The sequence below is a fragment of the Pseudochaenichthys georgianus genome, unplaced genomic scaffold, assembly GCF_902827115.2.
Source record: "Pseudochaenichthys georgianus unplaced genomic scaffold, fPseGeo1.2 scaffold_542_arrow_ctg1, whole genome shotgun sequence".
NCBI classification, from domain to species: Eukaryota; Metazoa; Chordata; class Actinopteri; order Perciformes; family Channichthyidae; genus Pseudochaenichthys; species Pseudochaenichthys georgianus.
Window position 1 is genome coordinate 70,130 of NW_027263103.1, and position 8,180 is coordinate 78,309.

The following is an 8,180-nucleotide window of genomic DNA, read 5'->3' on the forward strand; positions in this document are numbered from 1 at the left end:
TGAATTGCCACAACAACACTTAACTCCAACAGCCAACAGTGGTAGGGGCAAATATTAGAATTTTAAAGCGCTTTGCGTAAAAAACCCACAGCTGCTGAATTTGACAGTGATGAGAAACAGAGTGATCTCAAGAAGTTAACATGTGGGCTGAAAAGCTACAACAATGACTTATTATATGAGAAAAAATTAAATGCAACTTTACTATGAAGTATGGTGTTTTTTTACGTCTTTCCAAACACTTACATAATATTGCTCAAGCACATAATGTGTTACAGTACATCTTTGCCTCTTTTATACACATGAACATATGCCTTGAACTTTCAAAAGCAGAAACACAATTGTGTATGTCTCTCTCTGTGTGTGTGTGTGTGTGTGTGTGTGTGTGTGTGTGTGTGTGTGTGTGTGTGTGAGAGAATGTACTGAGATGGAAATTAACTGTCACAGTGTTTTGTCCTTGGGATTACTCTTGTAATCTGTTTTTCAGAACCTGCCCCTTGGTTGACGGTCTGTTGCCATCCAACCCCATCAATACTTTTTGAATGAATTCAAGTGTATGTTTCAGCTCCTTGGGGTAGCTCAGATTGAGGCTGTAAATCAGTCCAAGCAGTACTGCCCATCCATTTGCCAAGTATTTCAGCTCTCGCAGCACTCCAACACCCTCGATGATGACGCCAACATCCGCAAGTGGTTCCCCCGGGCTCTGCGCCTTCGTGTTTCACAAGATAGAGTCCCAATACCATTGGCTCCATTTGTGTTGTTGCAAGTTCAACATCCTAAAGTGGGATTAGAACATAGTATACATGATTATCAGTATGAGAACTAGTCCTGACACACATCATTTTATAATATGAAACAAATGAGCAAATCCTTTTATTGGATCCATTGTAAATAAAATACATGTAGTTGTAAATGTACATGAACAATATTTTGCTTTTAATTTAAAGAGGACATATTATGCAAATGTTCAGGTTCAAATTAGTATGTAGTGTCTCTACTTTAAAGAGTCCTCTCCTGCTGATGTTCAGGTGTATATCAGTATGTAGCGTCTCTACTTTAAAGAGTCCTCTCCTGCTGATGTTCAGGTGTATATCAGTATGTAGTGTCTCTACTTTAAAGAGTCCTCTCCTGCTGATGTTCAGGTGTATATCAGTATGTAGTGCATCTACTTTAAAGAGTCCTCTCCTGCTAATGTTCAGGTATATATATATATATATATATATATATATATATTAGGGCTGGCAGTCGATTAAAATATTTAATCGCATGATTGTCCATAGTTAATCGCGATTAATCGCACATTTTGTATCTGTTCTAAATGTACCTTAGAGGAATATTGTTCAAGTTGTCAACATATGAGTGGACAAATATGCTTTATGCTAATGTTTATTATCATTTGAACAATGACAAATATTCTCATGAATATTAAACAACAACCTCTGAACATTACAAATATTCGCCTCAATTCAACCTGGAACCTCTCTCATACCATAATACAATACAAATGGTGTGTGTGTGTGTGTGTGTTGGATCGTTGGAGCTATGTGCAACTCAAGGCATATGCTCGAACGGGAGCTGCCTGGACGCTGCAATCATGTTGCTGCAATCATGAATGTGCTGACTTCTCGTACAATGTCCCGCTGTCGGCTTCCTGCATAAAGTGAAGTGCTCGGCGCAGTTGTGGCGAAATGTCGCTCCTCTGTTTTCATTTAAACAGCTCCTTATATCCGTTAGCGCAGCTAGCTAGCACCAGATGCTAACAACAACAATGCACGTAAGGTCTCTCTCTCTCTCGCTCGGACCACACATACACACACCCTCCCGGTCCTCCCGATGACCAGTCGGTGCCTGCCGGTGAGCGTGGTCTGCCACAAGCGGGCGGCAGGAGCGGGTATTTTGATGGTATTTTAAACTCGATGCGCTCTGAAACTACGGGGCGGCCGAGGAAAAAAAATACACATGCATTAATCGCGTTAAAATAATTAGTGGCGTTAATTTTTTTTTATTATAATTTTTTAATACATTAACTTGACAGCCCTAATATATCAAGTCAAGTTGACGCGGAAAAAAATTAACGCCACTAATTATTTTAACGCGATTAACGCATTGAGTTTAAAATACCATCTACAAGCTGATGCTGACAGCCCCGCTCCTGCCGCCCGCTTGTGGCAGACCACACTTCCACGCTCACCGGCAGGCACCGACTGGCCATCGGGAGGACCGGGAGGGTGTGTGTATGTGTGGCCCGAGCGAGCGAGACCTTACGTGCATTGTTGTTGTTAGCATCTGGTGCTAGCTAGCTGCGCTAACGGATATAAGGAGCTGTTTAAATGAAAACAGAGGAGTGACATTTCGCCACAACTGCACCGAGCACTTGACTTTATGCAGGAAGCCGACAGCGGGACATTGGAGGAGAAGTCAGCACACTCAGCATGGATAGTGCGCAACATGATTGCAGCGTCCAGGCAGCTCCCGTTCGAGCATATGCCTTGAGTTGCACATAGCTCCAACGATCCAACACACACACACACACACACACACACACACACACACACACACACACACACACACACACACACACACACACACACACACACACACACACACACACACACACACACACACACACACACACACACACACACACACCACACACACACACACACACACACACACACACACACACACACACACACACACACACACACACACACACACACACACACACACACACACACACACACACACACACACACACACACACACACACACACACACACACACACACACACACACACACAGTTATTATGGTATGAGAGAGGTTCCAGGTTGATTTGAGGCGAATATTTGTAATGTTCAGAGGTTGTTGTTTAATATTCATGAGAATATTTGTCCTTGTTCAAACGATAATAAACATTAGCATAACACATATTTGTCCAATCATATGTTGATAAGAGTATTAAAAACTTGAAAAATATTCCTCTAAGGTACATTTAGAACAGATAAAAAATGTGCGATTAATCGCGATTTAGTATGGACAATCATGCGATTAATCGCGATTAAATATTTGAATCGACTGACAGCCCTAATATATATATATATATATATATACACACACACACATATATATATATATATATATATATCTGTGTTTGGCTATGTTTCAACTTACCAAATATTCCTTGATGAAGCTCTCGGAACTTTCATTCATGTAGACGCAGAGCGTCGTGTTTCAACTGTGGGATCCTGAGGGACAAACACATTTTCAAAATCGTCACACGAGAATACTGATTATGCTTGTGTGCTGATTTTTGGCAAGTCAAAGAAAGGGGGTCAGAGAGGTTAACATATATGTATATGAGGGACAACAAGAGAGATAAAGAGAATATGGTGTTGCAGTGCCCAAACTACACAATTGTATACAACTACATACCTTGTCCATGGCTGCCATGATCAGGCCCAAATTGCGTCCTGCTGTTTCCCTTCTTTTTGAAAACTTTCATCAGCTGAGACGAATGGCGATCCAGTTGAGACGTGAATGTAGGCAGCAGCGGAATGGTAGTGATGCGGGTGAATTCTGCGTTTACCTGCAACACATTGTGATACAGGTTAAAATGTTTTGTTTAAAGCTGTTGCATCTATAATAATATCCATCAAGTGTGATAGCAGAAAGGACAGGAGTTCATCTACTGGTGTAAACCAGATACTTCATAAAGGAAATGGCGGTCAATATTAACAACATAGAAGCTACAATGCTTAATAATAATAACCTTCATTACGTGTTAGAGAAAGAAAATAAGACAGTTTGACAAAGATGAGGCTGTTAGAGAGAGAGAGGGACGCTGAGCTCAGCTGCACCATGCAGCGATCAGCTGATACGGAGCATAGAGAGAGAGAGAGAGCTGCAGTCCGCGGGGCTCGGCCTCGCCTGCTGTCCTCACAACTCTTATTAATCCGTTTACCAGAAAATTGTTATTTGTTCCTACTCGGAACCAAGTTTTGCTTCCCAACCCTGCCACTGTGCTCCACTTCCCGCCCCGCCCCTGTCTCTAACGTCCACACTACAGCTTAAAAAAAAAGCTTGGAGCTGGGCGCATCCTTTTGTAAACTGAATTTATCTATAATTTGTCAATAAATAAATGAGAGCGAAAAACGTAACTTGTCCTCCGGACAAGTCAATTGATAGATCTACTTGTCTGATATTGTAAATAATACGTCCCGGACAGTGGGACTGTGCTTTTTCGCACATATTAAATAGTGCGATTGTTTCGATATTAAATTAATATCTTAAGCAGTGGTGGAAAAAGTACTCAGATCCTGTACTTAAGTAAAAGTATAAATACTCCATTACTTGCTATAGTCCCAAATTCAAAATAATACTTAAGTGTCCACTTACAGTGGACACGTTTTTTCCCTCCTTTTAAAAAGAGTTAAGCTAACATTACTAATTATAACCACATCAAGCTAAAATCATGAAATACATAACGATTGAGACTTCTACAGACAAAGCTTGAAATGTCACCTCTTTTGTGACATATTCTAACACTTTTAAGTGCAAGGGAACATCATAAAAGTGACCGTTAAGCTAGGCTGCACCCGCTTTTCAAATCTATCATCAAAGTATACAGTTGGTAGCAGGGAAATCAAAAATACACATCAACTTTTGTATTACAGAGACCGTTTGTGTTTAATATATGTTAATATTTAAGAAACTTACCATAAAATCGCAGGATGGCACAGGAAAGGGAAAAAATGCGGTTCAGTATCCACATCTCAGTCACAGGATCCAAATGACGCATGTCCCCGGTCAGCGCATGTGCTGAGAAAGTACGGCAAGCACTTTGGGACAATCAGTGCGTTTTAAATAACTTTACCATTTAAATACAACACAACATGGTAATGTAATCCCAAAACTTTGAACTTTTACATAAATGCAATTGAAGTCTCTTGATTTTATTGTAAAAAGTGCATTTACTTTAGTAGTTTCAATATAATAAAAGCAATTAATGCAAACAACATCCATATTTCATTTCTTAGAGTGCAGCATCTCTCCCTGACATGAGCAAACAGGCTATTTCAGACTTCCATGAAATACACCGGGGAAAAGCACCTCTCTGTGGCCGCTCCAAGACCCGCAAAACACGGACTAAGGAGCTCCAGGATCTCTCCCTGACATGCGTAGCCTACCTCCAGAACCTCGCGCACCTTGGGTCCCCGGGCCCCCGAATTTAAGCACTCCCCCACGGACTAAACCCAGATGACCACACCCTCAAGAATCTCGTGCCCCTGGTAATCTTAAAGGGGGGTGTTATTTTGCGGTGCTTTATCGTCCGCCCATCGGCATCGGTGGCCAAGGGCAAAGCCTAACGCTTATCTCAGTATGCCACAGGGACGCTTAGAGACTATAGGGAAAAAAGTCTGATATATAGGAATATATTTCTCAGTATGTATATCAACAGGACATTTTCATATTTTTTCCGCCATAAAAATCTATAAACGACACAAATGGAAGTATTGCCAGCATGTGAAAAACTTGTGTTTTACATTTAATAGTTACAAAATGAATAAACCTATTATACTAACTACCCTAAAGCGTCGATTGCAGCGTCCAGGCAGCTCCCGTTCGAGCATATGCCTTGAGTTGCACATAGCTCCAACGAACACACACACACACACACACACACACACACACACACACACACACACACACACACACACACACACACACACACCATTTGTATTGAATGAGAGAGGTTCCAGGTTGTTGTGTTTAATATTCAAGATTATATTTGTCATTGTTCAAATGATAATAAACATTAGCATAAAGCATATTTGTCCACTCATATGTTGATAAGAGTATTAAAAACTTGAAAAATATTCCTCTAAGGTACATTTAGAACAGATAAAAAATGCAAACGTCATATATGTAGGCATGATACCGGACACATGATTCGGCGTATTTTAATATTCATAGTAGGCTTAACAGCAATAGAATATTCTGGTATTTGATAGCCTATGTTACGTATGATAGGTATTTTGCAAAAGACACACGATATATAATATATACACACACACACATAAAAAAACACTAATGGTCTATATATGATAGAGAAGCATATTGTGTAGGCCTATACTCAGCTATTTTAATAAGTTGAAAAATGAAGAAACAATAATACATTATACATAGACAGAAGTTATATATCAGTAAAAATGAATATCTATGTCATAAAAAATGAAAATGTACTTCTACATCTATATAAAAAATGTAAATGTTCAAGTTAAACACAAGAACATGACACCACCCCACCCAAACCATATTTACACAAAGTTGCTCATGACACCCGAATGCCCCGTGCATGCGGCTCCTCCAAAGCATGACTGAGAACCTCTCTCATATCTTTGTCTTTGGGAAACCATCAAAATAAAAACGGGAGATTTGAGAGTCAACACAAAAACATTTTAAGAAGGAGGTCAAGCTTATTTTCTTCCTTCTCCTTCCTAGATAGATTAGATTAGATTTTAGATTTAGATTAGGACCCTTTGTGTTTCAGGTGACAAAGACTTCGTCAGGTAATATGCAATGGGAGCCTTCCAATGTCCGTGTAGGCCAACCACCATGAACACAAGAGCCTCAGTAGCAGCATCGGTCTCATTGTTTCCATCACCCATGTCTACAAAAGCAGACATTGACTGGTTATGTGGATTATATTGCACATGTTTTCTGATGGCCATGTCATCCAACATGAGTGAAACACATCCATATTTAGCCTGGTCGTCCTGGCATCTTCTCTCCAGCATATCCAGCATCATCTTGTTCAGGCCAGGCTTGCCATCCACCGAACACAGCCACCTGTAAAAAAATTGAGAAGTAGCTATTTAACGTACTTGCAACCGTAATTTCCAAAAATGAAATTGAACAACATTAAGACTACCTTTTTGTTGTAGTCTCTCTGAGGTATTTGTATGCCTTTGGACCATGTAGATGGAGTGTGAGGGCACATTCTCTGTGGTCCTTTGAGTACTCATGGCCCTGCTTTGCCTTCAAGTCTATTTGAAGATCTGAAATTGTATGAGAAAAAATTAATAAGTCCCCTTCATATAATAACAAAGGAGTTTAATAAAGAGTGTAAGAGTAAGATGTACATGAATTTCAAAGTGCTAATTTCATCTTACCTGAGTAGAAATCAAGCCTCTTTGAGTTCTTCATTAATGAGGTTCTTTTCCCTCAAATCCCCCAAAAGAGTCCTCACTGTGGTCTCTGCCCTCTTTTCTCTAGCCATGGCATTCTTCCTCTCTCGCTCTCCACTCTCCACTCTTGCTAAAGCTTCATTGAGTCTGGCCTTAAGAGCAGTAGGAGAAGCAGGCAAGACATAGCTATGATCCTAGTAGAAAGAGGGATGAACATGGTTTGAGTGATGTTTCACTTCACACACATCACTTTGACACAACTAGAGTATGGCCCACATTCTTTCTTATAGTCATCACCTGTCAAAGCCACTGCCAGCATCATGCGTGTGTGTGTGTGTGTGTGTGTGTGTGTGTGTGTGTGTGTGTGTGTGTGAGTGTGCCAGGAATGCATGTTCAACATGTCTTCAATTGTGTGTGTATGTGTTTATTTGTGAGTGTGTTTAATATGAGTGGCAGCAAACAAGAGAGATTTTACTTTGTCTAGGACCATTATGATATGATGTTGAAAATAGAAATACTCACATCATTAGGCTGAGGTTGTGAGTGTGAGGTTGAAGCTTCTGGGTCGTCCTGAGGGGCCACAGACAGGCTCTCTTCAGCTTTTCTGGAAGTAGACGTAGTCCTGCCCTTTTCTGGCTACACACACACACACACACACACACACACACACACACACACACACACACACACACACACACACACACACACACACACACACACACACACACACACCACACACACACACACACACACACACACACACACACACACACACACACACACACACACACACACACACACACACACACACACACACACACACACACACACACACACACACACACACACACACACACACACACACACACACACACACACACACACACACACACACACACACACACACACACACACACACACACACACACACACACACACACACACACACACTGTTTGGAGGTGAACCGGGAAGCTGAAGATGGAGGGAATAACAC

General features: G+C 40.9%; 2 long non-coding RNA genes across 2 annotated transcripts; both read right to left on the reverse strand.

Moving 5' to 3' along the window:
- Window positions 1–6: 6 nt before the first annotated feature.
- On the reverse strand, window positions 7–4,843 carry LOC117443119 (uncharacterized). The gene is made up of 4 exons (XR_004551621.2): window positions 4,715–4,843; window positions 3,431–3,584; window positions 3,170–3,243; window positions 7–773 (listed from the first exon to the last, which is right to left on the reverse strand). It is a non-coding gene; the product is annotated as an uncharacterized lncRNA (long non-coding RNA).
- A 999-nt stretch (window positions 4,844–5,842) lies between these two features.
- LOC139433509 (uncharacterized) lies at window positions 5,843–7,816 on the reverse strand. The gene is made up of 4 exons (XR_011642961.1): window positions 7,708–7,816; window positions 7,171–7,379; window positions 6,930–7,056; window positions 5,843–6,847 (listed from the first exon to the last, which is right to left on the reverse strand). It is a non-coding gene; the product is annotated as an uncharacterized lncRNA (long non-coding RNA).
- Window positions 7,817–8,180: the final 364 nt, after the last annotated feature.